Genomic DNA, 27,546 nt, shown 5'->3' with positions numbered 1-27,546 from the left:
CAAGGTTTTATAAGAACGATTCTCTTCTGTATTTCTGCTTGTTATTCATATTGTTGGAGGTATTTTTTATATAAAAATGGACTGTCTTCTTCTTTTGCCTGCCTGGTCTCATTGCTCATCTCAAAAAAATCTCAGCAATATTCATTCATTCCATTTAAGACATCAGAACGGAAATTGCTAGTTTTTTTACATCTCATTCTGCTTTTTTTCGAAAAATTTCATACCTTTATGAATCTTTTCTTCTTTAATTCCATCAATATCAAGCACATATAAAACTTATATTCTCGGAAATCTAACGGAAATACCAATGATGTGATCATGGATGGAAGAAGCAATTCGACAATAAGGTGTGTGCTGCAAATTAGAGGTCTCATTACCATTATAATGAAAATTATGGTTGATGCTTATGATTCATTAGAAATTTTTAGACAGTAAAAGTATGAAATTATGGGTTATAAAGATTTTATTTTGGGTATGGATATAAATGACTGAAAGTTGTGATTTAAATATAGTCGTTGAAATATGATTTGAGGCTATAAATTGCGATTAAATTTTTGTCAATTGTTGACTATTGAGTTAAGCTTTAACGGACAATGAATATGCTCATCAAGATGAATATCCCTTGAAGGCAATGAACATACTTTCGAGAGCTTGCTTACCTTAAATATACAGGATGAGCATGCTCCATCAGAATTCGCTTAAAGCTGGTTCTTATCGTAAACTCAATCAGCATGCCAAGGCTACCAAATGCAATGCTGCTCATCTCGGGAGCTTATTACCTAATCAATTTACTAGACAAGCATGCTCGTGACCATTGCAGCTCTAATATATTTTGAGAACAGAACAAGCTTAGAGTAACGCTCAGAAGCATGCTCAACTAGTACATTTAAGTAAAGCATTTGACTGTTTAGGTCAACTAAATCATTTATTTCATACTGACGCACAGACTCTTCATGATTGACCAGCTAAAGTTCATACCCTCATCAATTTCATTAACATGTCTAGACGCGCCATAAATATATTTTGGATTTTTTTTTTTACACAAAATCGTGTTCAATGTGAATATTAAATCTCCTAAATTGATCAAATTATTTATTAATTTAACATAAACACAAAAGATTCTTTTAATGTAAAATTTTTATAGCTTACTTATTTTTTGGCTATATAAATCGAACGTGATCTATGACCTCTCACAGCTCTACCCATACAGCTTGCCAATTCTCGATTAATTTACATATACTTTTTCATTTAATTCACTGGCCGGACAATACAATTATGATTTATTGCTTAAATCAGATGCACCTAAAGCTGGCTCTATAGAGTCTTCCCTCTGACAAATTCCTATGCTGAGTACAATGCCGTCCAATTGACAAAATTGCAACATTCGAAATTGCTTTATAAAAGTATGAAATTCAAAATTAATAACCCGAGCGACACAAATGAAGAAGACTCCATCATGGAGCTTTTAAGGCTCTGATTATCCTCCTTTTTCAACACTAAATAAAAGCCGGCTTTGTTTGACATCCATTTGGCATCATATGGCGGTAGAACAAAGAATTCATGGGAAGAAGCTGTCGATAGATAATGTCACACTTGGAAATGATAATTTGCAAGCTTTAGCCAGTGATAGAACCAGCTTCAGGCGCCGATTGAGAGAAGACATGGATCATACTCGATCTGAACGGAAACACTTGATATATAATTAAGTAAGTAAATATGGCATCCAAAAATTGGCGGCTTCTAATCGAGTTCCATTTGTGTCACTCGGATAATTATCCTAGCCTCAGGTTTCAATAAATATTACAACCCCAAACGCAGAACTTCATTCAAATCAAAAACAGAGTTTGAATATTGAACAGCTTTATTCTTAGAATTGTGTAGATGTTTCAACAACATTCTTGAAGAAGAAAAAAAGTAACGATTCTCAACGTTTTTCAGTAAATATTTTATTATTCCACGAATCAGGCAGCATGGACCATCACCGTTACGTAGTTGTCTTGTGACAATTTAATATTCAGAATCAAAAAATATTTTCTAATTCCTGTTGAGGAAATCTGGTTTTATTTGAATTAATTAGAATATTTTAAGCTCCACCAAAACTAGAATTTTTGAAAAAGAAGTTCCAATATTTCACTTTCGCTTTCTCAAGAATATCAAGCTAGATTTGCTTCTGCTGTATTTTCCGGTTCTATTCTCATAATTAATTATTCCACACGATCCCATATAGGTTAGTGTATTTGTTTATTGTTAACAGGGCACTATTCAAATTAGCAGCTAATTTTCATAATTTCCTGCTTTGTCTGTAAATACCAATTCAAAAATTTCTGGTAAATGTTAATCACGTCATAAGTTTTTTTGTCCAAATCTTCTGTGTGATTATGAAAACTGATGGACAATATTGATGGATATTATGGATTTTAATGGAAGAATTTTACAGATTGGTGAGGTTTGGAAATTACGTAACGCTTAAAGAAGGAGGGATGTTACAATTTTGTCATCAGATAAAAATTTTGTTCAAAGCGTTACATCAGAAAGTGGTAGAAAATGGATTAAAAAAACGTTATTATCAATCGTTACGAATTTTCCGTACGTCCACATGCAGAATCATAATTCTATTGACAACTAATATGTTCTAGATGAAATTTCTTGTCAAAATTATTGTTCAGTTTTTCATATAAAATCGTGTCCATTCGAGAATTACTTAATTTATGTTCTATGTAATTTAATTGTAATCCAAGATCTTTATAAAAAAATCACCTGCAACTGAATAGAACTTGCTTATCTGTAATGTCTTGAGCTTTGTGTGAATCCCTGCCATATCGACAATACGCTATATTTAAAGATTTGTTTTTTGAGAATCGAACCCACATCATCACATAAAGATTAATACATATAGTTTTGTGTTGCCAATCTTAATGACCATTCCATCTGCACTCATCGTTATGGCAGAATCGTCTTTTCTTATCGACACAATATTAAATGTTGTCCCTACCGCATTCTCACATCAAGATTAGCACAGAAGATACGTTCTTGCGGGACTTGGTTTGCTGGCATTCTGTACAGAACATTTATGATCCATGGTCTCTTTTATTAGTAATCTAAAATTGTCTCTATTGCTGGTTACAATATGCCAGTTTTTAATACCAAATGCAACATTGTCTCTATCAACAGCCTTTCTTCAAGAGTTTTTTGGCCGCCCTCATGGTCTTTTGCCATGAGCAAAGCATCTAACTATTTAATTTGTGGTCATTTCTTGATTCTATTTTGTATCTTAGTGATGAAATCATAAGAATATTTGATGCAAAATTCTATTTTTGTATAGACGACATTTGTATCTAAACTAAACTGTGTCAATTAAGGATCTCAAATGCTTAAAAACAAATAAGATTCATAGAATATTGACCATATGTCTTCTAAAAAAATCTAAAAATATTTAATAACTTGATAAAAATTCAGTTGAAAGAATCAGTCGCAATTGACTCGAACCGCACATCCTTGAAAACAGGAATTTCTTCAACACAGCTCATGCACAGACCCAAATTATGTTTAACGTTCATAAAAAATTCATCCAAGTCTCACCCAAGACACACACCATTCACTCACATACGTTATATTGATGCAGTTAAACAAAGTAATGCATAAAATCAAATTTTCACTTGAAATAAATGTGACCTTTCATAATGTCGCCAGATTCATTAGCAGCTTTATTTTATTAAAAAGCGTGTGTTGATAAAGTCAGTCGCTTTTTAATAAAAATTACTAAAAATTGTGAATTTTTTTTGTCATACAAGCTGAATTGTAAAATTGATTGTGTAATTTTTGAAGGAACTAAGTAAATTCAGCTGTATCTTTTTATCTAAAACATTTATGTTAAGTGATAATTTGGACAATTTTATCCAAGTGATATGTAAAGTCGATAAGAAAAAGTTAAAAAATCATTAAAAATTGTGTAATTAAATGAAATAAAGACATAAAGGATTCTAAAAATTTTATCCACCGATATATGTTGATATAAGCAAAAGGCAAAAAGCGCTTTTAACATCATCACAATTATCAATTCCATCGCATCTTGTTTTTTTAAAATATGAGTGAAGAAAGAAGTGAAAAAAATTCATTTTTGATAACAATCGTTTAAATTTTGATAATCTCGTTGATTTAAAGTGGACATAATTGCCTCAGGTAGTGTCATTATTATAAATTCAATTAAAATATCCAATGCATGTGTGTAAATTTAAGAAATTTCGCAAATTCATAATCCAAAAAAAAAAAGTATAAAAAAAATCTTAACTCTCTCTCTCAGTTCATGCGCAAACTGAGAAAGAAAAGAAAAGAAATTTCCTTTATTTTACTATTTTTTTTTTATTTTCCTTTTGCAAACTGCGAAGCATTTTTAAAATTTTATATTTTCCTACGACTAGTTAGTTTCCTTCCATCTGAGCGACATTAAGAGTACATTTTTATATCCGCGGCAGTGTTTCTCGTGTGTTCCTTCATTCGAGACGAGAGATAAAAAAAAGAACTCTTTTAATTTTAACAAAAAAAAAATTATTGTATATTTGCCTATAGATACATATGTATAAATACAATTAAGCAACAAAAAAAAGAAAAGAAAAGATGAAAAATTTGAGAAAAGAATTATAAATTTAGAAACAATTTGAAAGAGAAATACAAGAAAGAAAAAAAAAAGATCATTTTCATCTTACATACAGTCAGCGTTGAGGAAGAAAAAGAAGTGAAAGCAAAAAGGAAACAAATTTTCACAAAAAAAAAAATAAAGAATATCTCTCTCGGTTGTCGTGTGTGCAAATATATAAATATATAAAGAAAATGTAAAAATAAGAGTAGCAAAATTCATTATGTGAAGTAAAAGAACAAAGGAATTTCCTATAAAAATAAGAACTGCAATGATAGCAACACAGAACGGTGTAAGAATCAAGTGAAAAAAAAAGTAATGAAAAATTATCATATTTATTGCGTAAAAAATTGTGTGTGCCTGTGTGTCGATCTGCATGTGTTAATATAAAAAAAACAGCAGTTGGATGGAATAAGAGAGTGCGGAAAAGTTTATTGCACGGAAATTTGTTCATATCAAATTGAACAATTTCATCCATAATCTTCGTCTCTCATCCTCAACATTTCCTTCTTCTTATTCATCATCTTTATACTGCGTATATCCATGATGATGTAGAAAATTCTAAAAAAAAAAAATGCAAACATAATAAATATTTTTTTATGCTACATCATCAAAAGGATAAATGGTTAATTGTGTATGTGTAGCAAGCGACATTTTAATATTGAAACTAGATACATATCTTCATTTCAAGGCTTCACTTACTAATACAATTATTTCTCACTCTTTTGTTATGCAAATTTAAATTCCTCTTCTTATGTCTATCATGACCGCGCGGTTAAATTTATGTTATGAAAAGAAATGAAGACGATGAATGATATTGTCCAGTGATTGAATGTCCTTGAATCACAGGAAGCTCTAGAACCCCTTTTTAAATCATAAAACACACATTTTTATAGAGAAATAAGACAGTAAACATTGAATAAGAAATTACCCGAAAAATGTGAATACATACATAGCCTAGCTTCCACTTTGTAATTACAGAAAGGCACGAAAGCAAATGCAATTTTTCACTCTCAGTTTTTTTTTTGTAGAAACAATAAGTTCACTGCATAACTTACATGTAACCTTCAGTCGTAGAAAAAAAGGCTCTTTTATATTCAGTATGAACGCTTAAGTCGTCATCAAAGGGAATAAAGTTCAGATTTATGGATTATAGAACATTTTATGCATCATAGAATGACTTCCTAGGATAGGCTTTATTTTTTATTATTCATGATGCAAATTTTCATATAATAACAAAATGGTCTATTGACATAATACTCATACTGCTGTCTACACTAGCTACTGCACGATTTTCGCATTAAGGCTGAGTCAAGAAATTGATGCAAATGTTATTCAGTTTTTTATTTTATTATTATTTTGTAATGAACGACTTGTATTGTAATAATTATATTGTATATAGACGTAGAATGTCACACGTGATTTCGGACATATATGAAATAATGGTAATTAAGTCTTAGCCTAGTAATCAGACACTCATTTATTTATGACGTTGGTTGATGAATGAATGACATTTTTAAGTTTACAATAACTTTATTTGTTTTAAGAAAATTTCTAGTCTTGAATTTTCTGCTTAAAAATTTGAAAAGATTTGAAATTTGAAAATTAAAAACTTTTAATTTCGATATTTGAATTTTAAAAGATTTTTAATTTTTGAATTTAATTTTTTGAAGAGGAAACAAACTCAAATTTTCAAAATTTTGAAAATTTCGATTTTCAATTTTGATTTTCAAAACTTTAATTTTAATTTTTTCAATTTTGAACATTTCAATTTCAATTTAAACATTTCAAATTTCAATTTTCGATTTCAAATTTCAATTTTGAACATTGCAAATTCTAAATTCAATTTTAAACATTTCAAATTTTGATTTTCAATTTTGAACATTTCAAATTTGAATTTTGAAATTTCAATTTTGAATTTCAAAAATTTGAATTTTTAACATTTTAAATTTGAATTTTGAACATTTTTAATTTGAATTTTGAACATTTTAAATTTTGATTTTGAACATTTCAAATTTCAATTTAAATTTTGAACATTTTGAAATTTCAATTTAAATTTGAACATTTTAAATTTCAATTTTGAACACTTTAAAGTTCAATTTTGAATATTTCGAATTCAATTTTAAAATTTTTTTCAATTTTAATTTTGAATTTTAAAAGTTTCAATTTTAAATTTAGAATACTTTAAATTTTGAATTTGAAATTTTCAATTTATGAAAGTGAAAATTTCAATTTTGAAAGTGAAAATTACAATTTCAAAACTCATAAAGTATTTTTAATAGTTTTTTAACCTCATAGTAAACAAAGGTACTTAAAAACGAGTAGTAATGCACGATTTAAAAGTTGTTATTAAAACAGAACCTTTCATATAAATATGATTTATACTTTTTTAAAAAGTATTCCAATTAAGCGCTTCACACCGATAAAATGCCACAAAAAAAGGATTTATTGTAGTATAAAAAGAAGTATTTCCTTTCCGTTCATAAATTTCATTTTGATTGATTTTTCCTTCAACATAGCACTTTCCATGTTGTAATAATAAATGATGATCATATAGTGTGTGAGAAGTAAATGGATGTTCTACACAAAAAAATGAGAATTCATTCAATATTCATATTGAGACTAAGACTTGGCTTGTATGTGCTTTACATACAATATATAAATTAAGTGAAATCAGATCGATACATTTGGTATAGCTGACTGTGCTTCTAATCTAATGAATATTACTCATAGCAATGTCCGAAATGAAATTATATTTCACCTTTTTTGTTCCTTTCCACCTAACTTAACCTTCCATTTTCGATCCATTACCATTACAAATCTCAACCCACCTGCCTTTCACGTTTTTATTTCATTTTTTTGTTGATGCTTTTTTTCATTTCTTGATAAAGAAAAAGGCAAGGAAGGAGGCAAAGAAAAAAAAAATGTCAAAAGCATTAGCGTGGCTGATTAATGATTTTCTAGTACAATTACGTATATATACGGTGAATGAAAAGCTTTAACAGTCAGACATTGAACTAATTTCCTTTTTCATGGCACTGGGACATAAGAAAAATTTCACAATTCAAGGTGGGTTTTTCCCCGCGCCAACATAAATTTTTTTCTATTTTGTGTATTTTGTACATGAACATAGAGAATTTTTAGGAATTATTTATTCGGATGTGATGTCATAAAAAGTTGTTTCAATTGCATGACTATTCCAACACATCATAACGATTACATTATTATTATTTCTATGTAACTGGCATGCTACATATCAGGGTTGTGACCTTTTGATTTTCTATCGAAGGTAAATATCTATCACAGGCATTACTCATAGAAAAGCAAATAAATTCGTCATTTTGTGGACTTGTCTACTTACTTACTTACTTTGTACGAAAAGTACAGATCAATTGTGAACCATAACCTTGCTCAGGAGTCTCTTGAAGCTGGGTCTATCGCTGGCTTCCATTTGTTAATTTCCAATATCAAGCGCAATACTATCTGCGGGTTTGTCTAGTAGGCTTGTCTAGCCAAAGGCAATACCTAGACAAAGACACTGGTATTGTCTATGATAGACATGTCTTTGCCTTCTTGTAGGCTTGACTAGTCAAAAGCAACACCTGGGTGAAGCCACTGACTAGCCAAAGGAAATCCCTAGGTCCTGTCTATAATAGACATTGCTTGGGCTAGTCATACCTAGCGTAGATATGAGTAGGTGCGTGATATTTTTTTTTATTTCTACAAAAAAAACATTAGGTACCTACTCAAATCTACTTAGGTTTGGATTAGGTAAAGGCATGGATTAGACTATCTAATTAGGCAGTACCTAGACATTGCTTTTGGCTAGAGCAGTGCCTTTGTCTAGGCGTTGCTTTTGGCTAGGCAGTGCCTTTACCTAAAATTAAATTTTGCTAGGCAGTGCATTAACCTAGGCAAAGGGATGTATCCAACTAGGCAGTGCTTTACCTAGATGATGCTTTTGGGTAGGCAATCCTTTGCCTTTTCACAATAAATGCCTAGACAAAGCCAAAATCTACAATGATACAAATAGGTACCTTACCAAAGACACCTATCTACCAACTCTGCTACACATGGATAATCAAATCAATTTAACTCCCCAACAGTTGAGAGAGCAGTAAAATGAGCTAGAAACGTATCAAGTTCTAATTGATCTCGACTGGATCTCGACATTATTTTTTTATATGAAAGGTCAATTTAATCTAATCGCTTTTGAAATTCATTGCCCTTTAAGAATTATCGTCCATAAATATTATCTTCATTATCCCATTTGCAGCATCACTCTTAAAATAAAAGGGGGAGTCTCTCGATTTTTTTTTCGTGTGTATCACATACATATGCTGTATATGATGACCTAAATAAATGCTCAAATTATTGATTTTCTCTCAAACTCGTGTAGCAATAAGGAGTAGCATGTATAATCCATAAAAATACGACATTTATGTATATATGTGTGTACATTTTGATATTTTGAATAGACCAGTCAAAATGAAATTGCACTTTACTGTCGTTAATGGATGAATGCTACTTTGTCCACACAAATGTGTGTATGTACATGAAAATGCCATCCTGTGTGTACACAAAAGAGGAATGAAGTGAAATGGAAATCAAGAAGAAATGATCTCAAAATTGACATTAAGTACCTTCGTCTATCTTCTATCTGAATTACTTCTATTTTTTTAATGTTACATCTTTCCATTCACATGAATATTAAAAATGCTTTTTGGTACATGAATTGGATAGTTTTTATTTTTTGTGGATGGATGGATAGATAAAGAAAATGAGGGTCGAACAATGTTGCCTTTTTTGTAATCCTGAAGATAATTCAACAGGAAGTTTATTGTACCATCACATCGATTATACTAATTACAAAGTATCCTTTTTAATCTTAGTAAATTAAAGAATTTTAAGGCTGTGCTTTGCGATAGAGAGCTTATGGGTTGTACATTTATTTTTCTGGTCCGTCAAGCAATAATAATGGCCTTGGCCATAAAAGTGGTCTTAACCATAATAATACTCGGGCAGTACACAGTGTTCGGTATGGCAAGGGGTGTGGTTCAAAGGTTGTGGTTGGGGAGAATTTATGGTCTTAGGGCCATTCCATTCTTGCCCATCTCTGACTAGAGCATCGCTTTATCTCTGACCAGGGCATCGCTATGTCTCTGACTAGGACACTGCTATGTCTCTGACTAAGTGCATCACTATGTTCCTGACTAGGCACCCATTTGTCTCTTGACTAGGGCACCGCTCTGATTAGAGCACCGCTATGACTAGGGCACTACTATGTTCCTGACTAGGGCATCGCTATATCTCTGGATATTGCAGCGGTATGTCTTTAACTATGGCACAACTATGCCTCTGACCATAGCACTGCTATACCCCTAATTTGAGCACTCCTATGCCAATTAGGGTTTCTGAAAAACCTGCGTTTTTGATTTTGCCATTTTCAATATTGCAAAAACCGCGGTTTTGCGGTTTTTTTGCGGTTTTCAATTTTCATACAAATTTATGAAATTTTTTACAAAAATTTATATTTGAAGTTTTAAGCATAAAAGTATCAAATTTTTCTATTTTGATTGTTCTTACCAGATTATGCCAAAATTTAAATTTATTTTGTTTAACGGCAAGACGCAAAATTGCCTTGACGACTCCTTGATATGTGATTTCGATCCATTTTTATGGATAATGTGATTTCCCGCAATATGCAGCTCGGGTCCGATCAGGATTCATATTACTTAGAATATCCTAGAAGCGTATATAGGAAGAGACACATTTGCCGCACTAAATTTTGAATTTCTTCATCCCTGTTGTTTTTCTTTGTTATCCTAAACAGACAATGATCGTATGGTCGTGAGTATCCTCACCAAATTAAGCATGTTTAATTGACTATCCTCATAAGCACGCTCATTTGGACGACTATGCTCATTGTCTGCTCGGCTATAAACCACAAAATTTATTCAAAACTGCACTTTACTCCGTAAAAACAATAACAGAATAAATCATAACTTACCCTAAAGGTACAAAAATCACATAACATATGCGACCAGAATGCCAAATATTAAATTTTTATGTGTTTTGTTCGAAATATTTTTTTCTTTATTTTTTTGTATTGGAAGATGTAAAGTTTATAGAAATGGCACATCCTCCTACTGACTTTACCTTCGGTGAATTTCACCCACTCAACTTACACAGTCAAATAGCAAGTAAATAGACAGAAAAAAAAGGAATTTAAAATCATTGAACTTCAAATGAATTTTCATTAATGTTACATCCTACAAACTTACTTACTTTATTTGCTGATATCTTTCTGTAAAATAAATGAGAGCTATAAAGTCAAATGAAGTCGATTTAGTATAACCATATACTCTTGGGGATTTCCACATAAGCTCAAGAATGGAAAGGAAAAAATGTTGAAGGACTTTGTGTTATTGATGGACTTGAGCGCATTCTTGCTATGCTTTCTCGATATCGGGACCGAAACCGGGAATGTCCCGTGCCAAAATTTCGGAAAATCTTCCGTGATCGGGATTTCAGGAAAGCATAATTTTTGCCAAGGAATCAGTATTTGATTACCAAATTGAAGCAAATAATTAACGGTCTTTTACAATTCAAACTTCTAACGGCTTTAAAAAGTTCAAATTTGTCGTTAAATTTTGAAGTTAACTAAAAATTGGATGAAAAAAGGGTCAAAATTTTTTTGGAAAATTAACTGTCAATTTTTTTTTGAAATTTAACGGTAAAAAATAATTCAAACTTTTGACGAGGGGAAATTTTTAAACGATTCTGTAAATAAATTGAAGATTTCGTAGAAAAGTCATTAATTAAAGCATTTAAAGATAGTTTTAAGCTACCAGATCAAGCAATAAGCCAGTAACTCAATAAGACGGAGCCAATGCTTCAAATTCGAGCTTCTTAAGTTTCCTGAATGCTGAGATAACACGCTTTAGTCAACTAATTGGTCATAGTAAACTTATAAAAGCATTTTATTTTAAAATTCTGCTAAAAAAGTGAATAAATTGATAACAATTTTCATTTCTAACCTTTTTCGATCATCAAACGAGTGTTGCGTGACGATTACTAATTTTGTAACAAAAAATAATTTTTTCGTCTATGAAAGTTTAGTGGTAAAGCACATGCATAAATCAAGAGCAATAGTTAAAGAAAAAACTTGTACTTATGTGTACGGGGTATCCATTAAAACTTAATCTGTCCTCAACAAAAGAAAAAAAAGCTCAAGGAGCCAATGGAAGTAAATAAATAAACATCACCGAGTGAGTAATAATAATAAAGTAGCGAAAACAAAGAGAGAGTGAGGAAGAGAGAAAGAGAGAGAAATAATAATTGATTAGATTATCTTATAAGAAAAGGGCGAAGAAAATTACGGAGGCGAGCGCGTGATATTAACACGCAATCAACTTAAAGCCACGAAGCTTTTTTTGTGGAATGTACTTAAAAAAACGATCCTTTGTTCCAACGTAAATGTTAAAGAACTCTAGACATAATCACAGGATATACTGTCTTCAATTTGATATTTACGAAATTGATAAGACATAATAAATTTTGTTTTTCGTAATATAAAAGGCATTAAGTAATGAATGAAAGTGGATGTGATGTTGAAATGTCTGCAAAGTGTGGTGTGTGGGAAGCGCTTTTTTGGAAATGATTGTTGAGCATACTTGCATGCAATTGTCGAGTCCTAAGTAATTATAAAGAAATTACCAGATTGAGACACATGCAACTGTTGTTACCACGTCTCGGCGACGTGACTGAAACATTTGAATGTGCAACTGTTGCCATCACAGTATTGAAACAGCGTGTTAGATTGTCGTTTTCGAAATATTTGAATATATGCAGCTGTTGAAACCAAGTCGCTGAAACAGTTTCTTAGTTTGAAACATTTAAATATGTGCAACTGTTGCCACCACGTCGCTGAAACAGTGTCTTAGACTGTCGCCGTAACAAAATATTTGAATTTTTAACGGATTTTTCTGAAAATAAAGGCTTAATAGACAAACTACAGCCATTAGCTCATCACCACCAACTCAAAATCGCCCTTTAAAAATCTTCAAGGTCTTGAGCATTTACCCTTGATGGTTTTTCTTGAAAATATTCATGACTACGTTATGCATGCTAATTAGAATAGATTACATTTCTTTTTTTTTGGATGATTGAATCAATCGCTGCTTTCCTTGATGGATTCTTGATTGCCCCTTGATGATTTAAATATAAAATGATGAAATTGCGTTTTGGGAATTATGATGAAATTCAGTTGTGTTTGTGACACATTTCTGTGTATTACGGAAGCATTATTTAAATCTTGATAGGAATTTGTATTTTTAATTAACTCAAAAATGGAATTTATTGAGGTAATCCGGGAAATTTAATTCATGGTAAGGGACAACAAAAGGATTATAAATTCAGTCCATAATTTCATTTTATTGAATATACAATTAAAGGTAATTTACTCACATCACATTTATCGGTTAATGATTGGTCATTAAACATGATAATTTTTTTGTGAATTATTGACGGTCTTTAATTTGATCGGAATTATATTGGACAGCTACATAATTTTGGGTTTCAATCATTTTCCATTCTAAATTTCTGATATCGATAAAGCTTCAATACAGCCTGTACTTGTTGTTACAAACTTTTAAGTATAATGTACAAAATTCAGTCAATTCCGTTTAAATTCCAACACGAACGCAAACAATTCTTATGGAAAGTTTGGTGATGTTACTGAATGTGCTTCTATTTTAAGTGTATAGTCATAGCTTAGTGATAATATCTTACATTTCTTTATTGTATTCCCAAAAGTTCTTAAAGGGTCGTTCATTTATGATGTCCAAGAGTTATGGAGGATTTGAGGATCTGAATCCACAACTTGAAAATTGTCTGTAAATTGACAAAAATTGAGAATTTTGATCAAAAATCTTCTAGATTTGTGTATGACACGGAAGATACATGATGAAACATGTGACATAAGTCGGCGTGACATCAGTGTCACGCAACTCTTAGAACTACGTTTTTAAAACCTTTTTTCGACTACACCCAGGTCAGTTCCTTTAGTGTGACCCAAAAAATTAGTTAAAGCAAAATTGTCCAAAATTCATAGGCCGTGGAACCTTTGTGGTAACACTAGTGTTGCTCAGTCGTGTCACACACTGTGGACAACACTGACCCATAGGCTTTAATTGAGTATTTTGATCAAAAGTTCCTAAATTGCTTCTAACTCGAAAGCCTGTATATCTTCAGAGTAACGGCTCTAGTAGACCACATTTTCTTAATAATTGTCAAGTTGCTTTAAATTCCGTTTCTTTAGTAAGACCCAAAAAATCAGCTAAATTAGTATTGTCCAAGCATTTCTGTGCCTCGGCATTCCTTGATCGACCAAAACTCCACATAGAATGCTGTTCATAACATTCAAAAAACACAGTCTTGATAACACTGAGCAATACTGCATCAAAAAATCTAATTTCCAATGACTCATCATTTATGACCAACCCCATTGACGCCACAAAACTCAAAAAGAACACGAATCTAGTCTATAAAAAATTCAAACAAAAAAACTAATATTTGTGCATTACACACTGTACACACTACCCCTTGTTCAAACAAATCACAATAAACGTCTCTAAATTTACCACATCATGCTGCAAAAGCAAACATACAGCACATAAAAGCTCCGCTTAAGGTCATTAGTGGAAAAAAGCCTATTCGTAGAAGTGTATTGGGAATTAATCAAATTGAATGATTTTTTTTTATTTTATTCGACACTCACCCTTCACATTTTTGAACATGTCCGCATGCTTAATAGATCATATAAATCACTGCTTCATTATTATTGCATTAATGCTTCTATTTATATCCAAAATATTTCATTATGAGCTTCCATTTGTATAATAGATTTTCCATTTATTAATAACTGTGGACATATTGATGCTTTGGCATTAAATGCCGTCCATTACAATCACGAGAAGCTTATTATTCATCTTGTAACTTCTTTTGTTATGTCCACACCAATGTGTGGATTGTTTACAATAGAATTAGTTCCTTTGTCATGCAATAAAAGAACTTCTTTTCAATGTCAATGACAAAGGTTTTTGAATATTTTAGGCCATTTTAGGCATTGTAGATTCTTAAATTTTTAATACTTGAGCGAATACTGTGTAGCAGTTGTCTAATCCCGTGTGCATAAACATGTTCTGTGTCATTTTACATTTCTCGGACTATTTGTCTTTCTTGTTGCTGGAATGTCGTGAGCATTGTACAATTCCTTGTCATATCAACAACACCTACAGTCTATATAATGCTTGAGAGAATCGGTATCCGATGGGAATCGAGTGTACGTACTTATAAAATGAATGTTATAGATCCAGCACGAGTGGACATAAAATTGTTAGATCTAGTCATAAACTTGACATTCACTTGACTTTAGACTTGTAGTCTATTGCCTAACCAATCGGCCATAAAGTCCTTAATTTCGTTCGGGAAGAGTTGCTTACTGATGCATATGGCTGCATATGGTTCCATTAGCTCAGTATCCCAGATTTCAATTTGTTTGGATATCGCAGTTGCCGTTACGATAAGTATGCGTAATTGTATCATCTAGCACATGTACACATCATTTAATGAACCTTGACACAAATGTATGTTAAATATAGGGAATTCAAGTAAAATCGACTAAAAGTCAGTCTAGTCGAGTCGTCTATAACTAGCTTTAATTAACTTCAAAATATGATTGAATGAGCTTAGATTAAACAAGTGCGGAATAGTCAAACTGATGCATTCAAACTTAAACCTGTGTCTAAAAGTTCAGACCTATGTCTAAGTGTCTAGACCTGTGTCTAAGAGACTAGGCTCATACCACGACGCCCCTTGATGGGAAGCCACTGCACACGGCATGTGATTCATGACATTTCTATTCGTGTGGTGCGACATACGTTTTGAACAACATTGGTCTAGGACTTCCTAAGATTCGAACCCAAAATCACTAACTCGGTAGACTAACAGTCAGCTGCTGATTCCATAACCCCTCAGAAATTGTTGCTCTTCATTATATTCAAACAAATTCAAATGCCATTAAAAGAGCAATCACTAGTCAATAATTAAACGCATGGTGTGAACACACCATAACCGACTGTTGTCCTTAACATTATTTATAGCTTCTATTTTTTGATAAATGTGAAACAATAGATTGATATGAAAAGCAAATAAATGAAAAGAAAAAGTAAATTTCATTCTTTAAATGTCTTTTGACATTGAAATTGATCGGAAAAAGGAAACGGCTATCAAATGGAACATGCTTTCCATTTTGGGGAATAACGAAAAGTGTGACGTCATTTTTTGATTGAATTTCACTTTTTTTATATGTTTTGTCTTTAAACAAAAAGTCATCCTTCCCATTCATTTATTTTCCTTTCCATCATATTTTCCTCAGTGTGTTTTTCTTAACATTGAAAGGAGTTCCATTGTAATATAAACAGAAAAAGCTCTGCGTAGGACGTTTTACAGCTCAGAAAAAATATTTTTTTTTACTTCTCTCGCTCTCTGGTGGAATCAGGTTACATGATGATAAAAAAATAAATGTTAAAAGTCCTCGTGTTGTTGAGGAACTTGAGCGAATTTTTGCAATTTTGAAAATTAACGGTCAAAAATAATTCAAATTTTTGACGAAGGGAAATTTTTCGAAGAATTTTGTAAATAAATTGAAAATTTTGGAGAAAAGTCATTAATTTAAGCATTTAGAGATAGGATTAAGCTTCCAAATCAAGCAATAAGCCAGTAATTCAATAATATTGAGCTAATGCTTCAAATCCGAGCTTTCTATGATGTCTGGTTGTTGAGATCTCGCATTTTAGCAATGCGGATGGCCTGACAGCTGAATGACCAGTCTGATGGGTGGCCTGCTAGCTGAGTGGCCGGTCAGCTGGTTGTCCAGTCAACCGGGCTACCAGCCAGCTCATCAAAATGAGAATTTTTACGTCATTTTCATCAAAAATGCGGTAAAAATTATAGTAAGAAGAAGTTAGGCTTCCTCTATCATTATGAATGAACCAACAAAAAAAAATTTAAAAAAAGGAAATTGGTTCTTGCCTGAAAAGAGAAAAAGAAATTTTTATGAAGGAAAATCATTTATTATTCAACATGAATGTGAGCAAAAACATAAACATTATGTTATTCCTTTATGCATGCGTTAAACGTCCTTCTTAAAACTTCCCTTTGTGCCTTGAAAAAATTTCTTGTGAAATTGAAAAAAATGCTTAGTAAGTGAAAGAAAATAGTTTTGTGTACATAACATAAATGGAAGTAAGAATGAGCTTTTTGTTTAAAATTGGGTTGAACTGTGACCTAAAAAGTCAAAATTGTAGAAACTTTCGATACAAATAGTAAAAACTTATAGTATGAATCCATACAGTCGTAATCTTAATGCGTTTTCTTGATAGCTTTTACTTCTTGATGGAACAAAACGAAGCTTTAGATCTCATATAGATAATGAAAGTCTTTGCTCTGTGGAGTAGTATAAGTAAATTGAAAAAAATATATATCAAGGTATTGAAACCAGAGTTGGCAGGACTTTGGAGTCCGGACTCCACTGTTTTTTTGGTGTCCTGACTTTTGGAATCCGGACTCCAGTGGAGGCGCCTCCACATTGGAGTCCTGCCAACTCTGATTGAAACTGAAGAATGTATGTGAAGTTTAGGATTTATTTAAGTCAATTACACTTGAAATTGCAGTTATTTCTTGAGTTTTGGGTTATTCTTAAGACATTTATGGATAATATTTGGATTTCCCGTCACACCTTGGTGATAAGCCTCGACCTAAACCACTCATGGCATGCAGTTCATGGCATTTCATGACATTAAAGTTTGTCCGCCACTACTTTAAGGTATTGGGCTTAATAAATGCGAATAATTAGGCTTCAGGCCGATGTTACTCCATCCTGAGTCCAGATACCTCCTAATATTTCCCCAGATGGCCCGGTGCTGAATTTCGCCTTTTCTACTCAATAGTATTCCATATATCTTTTGGGTTAGTCATCAAAATCGATTGGATTTGCATTCGTAAAGACTCAAAACGTTGTAGCCCAATATTTGGTATTGATTAAGGCTTCATGACGGATCCTTCTTCATTTGTGTCACTCGGGAGCGTCTATTATAGATTTGAACACTCAAAAAGTAACCAAAAACAAACGAAAATCAGATGACATACTCATTTCGACATTTGAACTCAAGTAAACATTAAATCCAACTTCATAACAAGTTCAAAATGTCTAACAAATTTTTCCGTCTGCAAATCCCTCAAAACATGAATAAAACAATTAATCTAAGAAGAAGATTAAAATTGAAAATCGCATTTTAACAAGCATAACAAAATTGGGATTGAAAGAACAGCTATAAAACATTCAAAACGCAAATTATTTTTCCTAAATATTTTATTTTCATGTCCGTACAGTAAATAAACATACAGCAAAAAATACCCAAATCATTTGTTTGCTGAAAATGTATGCGGATTACATTGCAAAAGGTATAACATTTTGCGGACGAAAAGTAAAAAGGAGATGCGGGCATTAAATTATTCATTTGAACAATGATAGAAAAATTTTGTAACTGAAAAATATCGATTGGAAGTGATTTTAATTTTTGGTACAGTGCTGGATAAGCTTTTATGGGTCATGACTATGGCGGCCATCTGCTGTGTCCTCTGGTCACCTCTGATCATGACATACCTTCAAGTGAACAAAAATACGTTACAACTAGTTAATGGCAAGTTAATGTACAGTTAATGACTAGTTCTAACGCATTTTTGCTCATTCAGGACCTTAGTAGTAAGCCACGACTGAATTTGAACACGACATGTCCTTAATGGCACTTCTGAATGTATCCGGCAGTTTACTAGACCGTGATACATATTTTGGACAGCACTTACTTTATTCTCTTGAAATTTGGTGATTCTTTGTCCTGCCTGAATCAGAAGTCTATATGATGTGCCCCGTAAAACAGCTTGGACAGCACTTGCTCTATCCACTTCAAATTTTGGGATTCTGAGTCCTGACTGAATCAGAAGTCTATAAAGTGTCCCAGATAGCACAATTTGGACAGCACTTGCTCAATTCACTTGAAATTTGGATATTCCTATGTCTTGCCTGAATCAGAAGCATCCCATAAAGAATTCATTTCCATTTTATTCAACCCCCTAAAGAGCTTAAAGCAATTCAGCATAATAAAAAGTGCAAATTCATGTTTTTCTCATAAATTTCATTGATAAACCAAGTTTGTGTTCCTTATGGAATGGCTGTAGATAGTAAGAAATGACGAATTATCATTACATAAACTCCATAATATAATAAAGGGTAAATACATCAACAATATTCCCAAATGCGTTTATCCCCCCCATTCTTATGTGTGTGAATCTACACATTTGAAGATTATTGCCAATGAAATTCATTACTTAATACATCTCATCTCATCTCGTTATCATCAGTCATCACTCATTGATGATGATAAAAAGTGAAGAATGGGTAGAAGAAGAATTGAAAAAAAGGGAAGTAAAGAATTATGAAAGTGATATCGAGATGGATGATGTAAATTTTGATGGTAATCGATATACGGCAAGCGAATAAAGAAATTGAATTTAAAGAAAAAAAAATATTAAGCTAAAGAAAAATGTAAATATTGTATCGCGCGTGGAGAAGAGAAATTCCGTTATTTAAATTTAAACAAATTTATGAGATATGGTGGGGTTGTTCATAAATGATGTCAATTAAATTTTGGGATTTTGATGGAGTTTATTGAAGCTTTTTGTGGTTCTATGCCCAAAATACTCAATGTACGAAACACAAAATTCGTTAGGGTACCTTATTTGCCGTATTGATGGTTAGATGCGACTTTGCCATAACGTCACTGAGTCAGATGTTTTCGGTCCATTTTTAAGGCGAAAAATGCGGATCGGATCATTATACTGCTTGGGGTGAGTTGTTCACATCCTATCAGGGGGTTTAATGTTGATTCCCAGCCCTTTACGTAATAAGGGCGTAGCCTCTGACAAAGGGTATAACAAGCCTTGATTCCTCAACTCAATCTCCACTTAAGATGACGTTCACTCATTGGTTGCAAATTTACTGACCATATCCGTAGGGCTAAGCTAATGCTAGCAAACTGCTTGTCGCAAGGGAATATTTTCAAAATGCCTTCAAATTTATGGCGTCCCAGGGAAATACTCCACTAAACTTACAATTTTCATACCTTAGAGCAAAAGTGGTGGTCAATCTGTGTGCCATGACACATTAGTGTGCCGCAAAATTAACCGTTTGTAGTGTGATTTGGTGGATACTTATCATCAAGGTGTGCCGCGACATAAAGGTTGTCCACACTGCCTTAGCGCAAATCCTTACTATACCAGACAATATCTGGTATATATACTGCAGTATACCTAAGAAACCAGCATCAAAATTTCAACACCCATCATAAGTGAATGACCCCCACTTTAAGCCTCAGACTTTATTCAGACTAGATTGGTTGATAAAAAGAAAATTTTTTAAACAGGAATTTGTAAAAAAAAAAAATTGAGAATAAAAAGAAGCCGTTTTTATCACTTCGTGTGGCATACCTATATGCAGATTAGCTAGCGTAACAGAAATAGAGAAAAAAAGAGAAAAAAATGTGGCGACTATGAAATGTAAACATAAAATTTATCGCATAGGAAACGAAGTCTTTCACTCTCTGGTTCTCGGTTCTCCTTGGAAAAATGTTCTCCTTGAATATTTCACTTCATTTTGTATTTTCTTCATCTAAGCTGCTCACTGAATAGAAAGAAAACAAGTTAAAGATGCCCCTCTTTTTGGACATGATATTATATTAAATTCAAAAGTATTTAAGGAATTAGGCATAATCCCATGGGGACAAAAAGATTTTGATCTTTATGAATATTCAGACTATTTTAGGTCAGGATCAGACATTTTGAGTTTAATTAAATTTTCATACTGAGACATCAGTTCCTAAATATGGGATTTATTTTTTGTATACGAAGCTATTTCTTGATGATTGTTTGCAGACGACAGTCGAATGATATCTAAGCTGTGGATGTTGCTAGAGTTAGACACTAATTATGCAAAACTATCTTATTATTATGCGCAGAAATATGATGGAATTTTATTAATTATAGAGAAAGGGGTGGGCAAGTTGCTTGATCCATGATCTCTCATAAATGTCTGAAGTTGACTTAATCGCTGACTCTATCGCTGGCTTAAAATTGCTAATTTCCAATGCAAATTGCAACACTTTCTCTATCAACAGATTCTTTCTAAGCACTCTTTGACTTAAATTTGGTTATAACGTTCATTTGAGATTTGAATTTCATTTATTGTTCATAGTTGAAAACCCCTTTTTCATACAAATGCTCAGTTTTTGATTGAATTTTGAAGAATAAACATTATTTTACAATTTATAATCCGTACGGAGTTCCTAATTACAATTAAACTTAAATTGGGACATATTCAAGTATTAAGAAGCTATTAATCATCCATAAGACTCATTAATCTCAAAGAAAAATCCAATTTTAGTTCCTCAAAACCAAATTCAAGGTCCAAAACAATCAACAAACACAAAAAGCCGACAAAATAGACAAACAGAAGCACCTCAAACCAACAGAGTATAGCACAAAAGTGCTAAAAATAAAATAATATACAGAAAATAAGAAGCAAAACAAACTATTAAGCACGAAACATCAAGTTTTCACTGATTATTGTTATTATTTTATTTTTTTCGGTTCATAACATTTCATATTGCTTCCCCCATTCGTTCATTTGTGTATCAAGTACACAATACTACCCGAAAATATATAAATCGGTTTACATAAAAATTCATACTTTTTTGCCTGCCTTGCATTTATTGATTTTTCATTCGTATTTGTTGCACACATTTTTCGGAATTAAATACACAAGCGGGAGCAACAACAAGAACAACGTTATGTGATTTTTTTTTATTTTGCACAAACTTTTTTTTTGCTCATTTTGTGCCAAACATAAAGTTCTGACGACACATCAATGACCTAATTTACGACGGAACAGACAAGGAGAACATTTCCTTTACTGCCTGCATGCCTCGGTTATCGTCAAAACATCATGGAATAGTTGTCGCCTAAGGAGGTGATTTTTGAGAAGTTAAAGTAATTGAGTAGGAAGAGTAAGGAACAAAAAAAAAATGACATTAAATGATTTTCACATCATAATCATAGTCAACAACAAGCATGTATGCCGTTGGAAGTATCTCTTAAGAGATAAGGAATATAACAGCGAGAAAATGCATCCCCAACTTTTTATAGGGCATGGGAAGTTCTTTTTTTTTTCGAAAATAAAGGCATCAAGATATTTTGCATTGTGCAGGTCGCCGAGCTCGAATGCAAGCCGAACATCAAAATTGGCACACTTTATTTTTTCTCGTGTAGTTTTTTATTCTTATGTGCTACTGCTGCTGCTGATGCTTGCTACTATGCATTATTATTATTATTTTATGCCACACAGTCAGCCAGTCGTGTTTTCATTTCTCTTCGCTCCTTTCCATTGCATTAATAAGAGTTGTTCTGTGTATTATGGCCAAAAAGAAATGCTCACACTTAACCGTGATTCTCCTACTTCCCTGAATGCGAAAAATTGAGAATCTATCTCTGTATGTATATAATAATGTGCACATTAGCCTGGAATGCTATATATACCTTAAAAACATTAAATTGTGACTTCATCATATATGCACATGCGCGCTACATGTGAGAGATAGAGAGGAATTTTTTTTCACATCCGAAGAACCGAAAAGTGCTCAAAAAAGGCCGAAAAGGACTTGTTGGAAAACGTTTCAGTCATTAAAGTGATTTTCAAGGTGCCAGCCATAAATGAAGGAACTAACAAAAAAAAAATTTATTTAAAAAAAATGGACAGAAATGAAAGCTTTAAAAATTGATTTTTTTATCAAATTTTTGTGAACTATTAAGGATGATAAAATAAGAAGAATTTTATATATTTAAGGAACTGACTCGAAAAGAATTTTGAAAAATTTTTGGTTCATTTTTCTCATCAAAAGCACATCTGTGAAGTGAGATTCTATCCAAGTTTATTCATATTATATCCCAAATTAAAGTGAAAAAGTTTGCAATTATGCAGAAAAAAAAAATATGCAGCATAAATCGATAGACAAGAAATAAATTTCGCACACCAGAAAAGAGAAAAAAAAATCATGTATAAAAGTGTGTGAGAGAGTGAGGAAAAATGGGAAAATGAGTGAGGGATACAGAGATTGCACATTTATAGTGACTAGGTTATGTGAGAGAGATCTTCCTCAACATCCACAAGGAAGAAAATTCTGGAATAAAAAAATCCATACTTTTTATTTTGTTGTTGTTGTTGTTATGACGAATAAAAATTCAGTGCTTCCTATTCGTTCCTATTTGATGACGTTATAATGTGCTCAGAAATCAGGTGAAACTATATACCATATAGTTTCTGCTGCTGGCAAACTGTTTATGTATTTTTTTTTTTTTTGTACATAAAAATTGACTGCCCTTGCCAAAATAATATTTATGTCGTGCATAGCTTCTTTATGACGTTTTCATTTTAATCGATTTTTTTTCTTTCTTTTTTTTGGCTCCCTCAAATAAATATCTCATATAGCTCAATGAGCTGACTAGTCAGTCGTTAAAAGAGATGTTCATAACACACAAGTATGGTCTGTGATGATATTAATGTGACAAGATGAACAAGTGAAAAAATTCTCAATACAATGATCAGCACTAAATAACCCCGACAAATTTGTGATCGTCGTCGTCGACTTTCATTTTTCTTTCCTTAACGCGTCATCATGTATCGACGATTTTTTTGTGTGTTTTAATATTTAATTCCACAACACAACACAACAATGAGATATTATTATTATTTAAGTATAAAAAGCCCTAAGCCCACACACACTTTCAATTTTTTTGTTTCTTTCTACATTTCATTTTCGTTGTGCTGATGAAAATCTCTCGTACAAATTTTTCATCTATTTTTAAAATTTCAATTTTTTTCTTTCTTTTTGTTTGTGTGGATATTCGCTTCATAATCATAATCTAATACTAAGATAATGCCGTTTGAAGATGGTTATGGCAATGATGGCAAATAGCGCATTTGATATGGTGAAATTAGGGAATTTCTGGAAATCAAATGGGAAATTTGATATTTTTAATCAAAATTGTAAGAATTCTGTACGAATTGGAATGAGTTTTTAGCTATTCTATTCATCCTTTCTCTTGAACTGAATGACAATATCTTCATTCATGAAATGATATCTTGAAATTCCAATTGACTTCTAAACTCAAATTTGTGAATTTCGATTGAAATCTAAAGTGTTTTTGCGAAAAAAGACTCCAGTCCTGTTTGCATTCTGTTGCTGTCTTTGTACACTTCAGAGAAAGAATGTTGTAAACCTCACCATTCCTATCTTGATTGTAGGGCTTCCACCCTTCAAGCAGGGTTTGGATAAGCTTTATCCTTTGACATTTGATCATTTGGTCAGCTTTGGAGTCAAACTTTGGCTTTTCAAATTCCTCCAAAAGAGACTCTAGTTAATTCAAGCTTAATCCAAGTTGATAGAAATGGAGAAGACTCCTCCAAGAAGATTTTAAGGTCACACGAAGGCTGCTTCCATTTGGTGATAATAAAAGAGCTCAAACTCACCCTTAAAAGATCCTCCAATTTCCAAGTGAACAATTTGAGATAATTGCTAGTTGATATCTAGACCTATAGTCGATCAATGACATTTTCTCTGAAACTTTCCATAAAATTCGTCAGTTGACATCTAAAAATGGCTCAATTTCTGGCTACCAATTGATAATACAAAGTGCTATACTGTCTCTATCAACAACCTCCTTCCAAGAATTCTTTGGCTGCCCTCGTGAAAAATTTGCTAGAATTTTTCGTGAAAAACAAAGATTTCTGGCTACTCCTCTAACGGCAGGAATCCTCTCTTTGTTCCCAATTTAGCTTCTAATTCCAACAATTCTCATTCATTCTATTACATCCTCAAATGTTTCAAAACAAAAGAGTCACATTGCCATTTTCCCAAAAACACTCAAAAATTCAATACTTTTAATCAAAAGCACCCCAGGATATACTCCCAATAATTCATATCGAATAAATCATTTTCATCAAAAAAACTCAAAACGTGTTGCTAGCAGATATCCATGTCAATACAAAGTATTATCTTAACAAATCCTACACCCACTGCCGATAAGAATCAACCATTTGGCAAAAGACTGATCAAATTTCATTGAATTGAATCGAATTTCTCATTATTGCCTTTTTAATGAAGTAATGCGAAAAGATGTCTTAAATATCGTATAATTTCTTATTTTTTGGGGGTAATTTGATACAGAAGAAATGAGGTGGTTCTTAAATTTATGAACCTTGAAAGATGAAGATGTGATATTGAATGAACTTGAAAGTTGTGTGTGTCGTTTGGGGATGGAGTGTTTATGTGGAGCTTTGAATGTGGTTATAAACTTGGTTATGTCCTTGAAAATTTGGAGAAAAAAGGCAGACTTTATGTCTGTTGGATTGTTTTGTTCAATTTAAAGTTTGGAAAAGTTGAAGGAAAAGTTTAAGTTTGAATAGAAAGTTGGGGATGAATCCATGAGGAATAATACGAGTATATTCGAATATTGAATCAATTTCTAGCTTTTTTCCCGAGCAACATAATATGACATTGGTGAGCAATCTGTATGACGCGACTCATTAGAGGTTTAATACTAAAATGTGACGCGAAAAATAAAAGTTTGTCCATCACTGTAACATATTTGATCAAAATTAGTTTTGTCATGAGCCTGGATGTGATATTCGGGATTATAAATGAAATACGGTTCTAGGATTGGGACTGAGACCGAGACTTTCAGGACCTTAAAATTAAGACTTTTTACAGTTTATGACAATTACTAGATAAGTTTTTGAGCCTTGGTATGAATTACAACTCAAAATCAACTCAGATTTTGTATGAAAAAGTCAGTTTGCGTCCACTCGACTCGATACGAAATTCAAGCTCTGATATGAACTATTTAGACAAATCAGCCTTAAATTTCACAATTTCTGGTGTTTAACATGCTGTAATATTCATCAATACAATTATCAGTATCAATAACAGATCCAGAATTATCTGTAAAATGAGCTCCATTCAGTCAAAACCCAAATCGAACACCTTCTGACCTAGACCAACTCAAAAACTCTAAAAACTCAACCAAAATCATCGATTTTTCCCCAAAAATCCCTTTAAAAAATAATATTATTCACTCTATTTGCATTGACATTTAACTAATTATACTGTTAGTCTACTCACTTACTAATTCTTAGACTGCAAACCAAAACTTCCCCTTCTCTTTATAAAAATTCCCCGAAGCATTTTAAACCGTCAGCAACAAATCACGCAAAGTAAAATGCCAAAGTGACAGAAAAAAACTTTTCAATTTTTTGTCGGAATCAAAAAGAAAAGGAAAGAAAAAAAAAAGTTTTAAAATCGCGATTGTTTTGTTATGTATCTCTCTACATCTACATAGATTCACATTGAAAGACGAGAGTATTAGGAGCATCAACAGTCGGTGCGTTTGCACAAAAGAGAAGAGAAAAAACTTTGAAAATTACGTTAGGAAAATTCAATATATTGCAGAAGAAGAAGTAAAATCAGTAAAAAAAAGTTTCGTGTAGCGAAAAAAAGGAATTAAAGCAATTTAAAGGAAGAGAACAAAGCAAAAAAAAGTTCTAACAAGTCGGAAATTGCACGAGAAAATAAATTTCGGAAAAAAGTTTTTATTTTCGCTTCCTTAGAGCGAATAAGCAGAATTAACTTTGCGTATTCTGATTTCATAACGAAGCACCTTGTCGTAAGCAGTCCCATGAACAAGTATAAAAATCATAAAATAAGTCTTAATGACTAATCATAAAACATATCAAAGCGAGCAAAGCCCGATTGACACATGTTTTTTATGGCTGCCACGTGGCGACCACGTGGTATCCAAGTTGCAATTGCTTATAGCATTTTACATTAAAATTGCCACTTGGACGCCATTTAGCATCCACTTGGAGGCCATATAGTAGCCATTGGGACGCCATATAGAAGCCATATAAATATGGCACTTGGATGCCATATAAATATGGCACTTTGATGCCATATAAATCTGGCACATGGATGCCATATAAATATGACACTTGGATGCCATATAAATATGGCACTTGGATGCCATATGATATGGCACTTTGATGCCATATAAATATGGCATTTGGATGTATATATAAGGCACCTAAAAGCCATATAGCCGCCATATAGCAGTCACTTGATTGCCATGAATAACTTATACAGATCGGGTAGTAGTCTTGTGCTGTATTTCATTTAACCTTGAAGTGAAAAAAAAATTATAAAATAAAATAGAAGCAAGCCGTTGAGAATAGACAAAAGAAGAATCTGAATATCATGGGGAGAAGTTGAAAGGCACAAAAGGGTGAGAAAATAGTAAATGAGTTCTAGACATTCAGAAATTCGTGAAAATATTACTTTCTGACAAATGAAACGAACAAAACGTCGTATCCAGTGATAAAGGTCACACAGAAAAACATTTTCTTTCTTAGTTCTCTTACTCATTTTTCTATGCTGTATACTCATACTTTTTCGGTTTTTCCATGTGAACCACGCGACTTGTGAGCGTATTGAATGTAAAAAGGAAAGAGCGGAACAAAAAATCGAATTTTGAGCTTGAATAAATGTCAAGGGCTTTGGATATAACAAAATAAATTTGTATTTACGTGTATTTAATGACTATTAGAAATGAAAAATGATTTAACATATTGTACGTGGATAAATGGCTTGGAAAAAACCCTGACGAGTTGAGAGAATCCTGACTGAATG

At 32.4% G+C, this 27,546-nt stretch overlaps 1 protein-coding gene across 9 annotated transcripts in view; it reads left to right on the top strand.

Annotated features, from left to right (window-relative positions):
• Positions 1-4,027: 4,027 nt before the first annotated feature.
• The window catches only part of enc (R3H domain containing protein encore), a 38,996-nt gene continuing 15,477 nt past the window's right edge, over positions 4,028-27,546 (top strand). For 5 of the 9 annotated variants that reach the window (XM_070643031.1, XM_070643034.1, XM_070643035.1 and 2 more), the window contains exon 1: positions 4,028-4,179. The gene's annotated coding sequence lies outside the window, so the exon portion shown is untranslated. Of the gene's footprint in view, positions 4,180-4,424; positions 4,949-27,546 lie in introns of those variants that run through there. The other 4 variants (XM_070643030.1, XM_070643026.1, XM_070643028.1 and 1 more) reach the window with 3 other exon arrangements.

Source organism: Chironomus tepperi, unplaced genomic scaffold, assembly GCF_022539635.2.
Source record: "Chironomus tepperi strain 1889 unplaced genomic scaffold, CSIRO-AGI_Ctep_v1 contig_309, whole genome shotgun sequence".
Taxonomy (NCBI): Eukaryota; Metazoa; Arthropoda; class Insecta; order Diptera; family Chironomidae; genus Chironomus; species Chironomus tepperi.
This window is presented reverse-complemented; position numbering and strand designations above follow the sequence as displayed.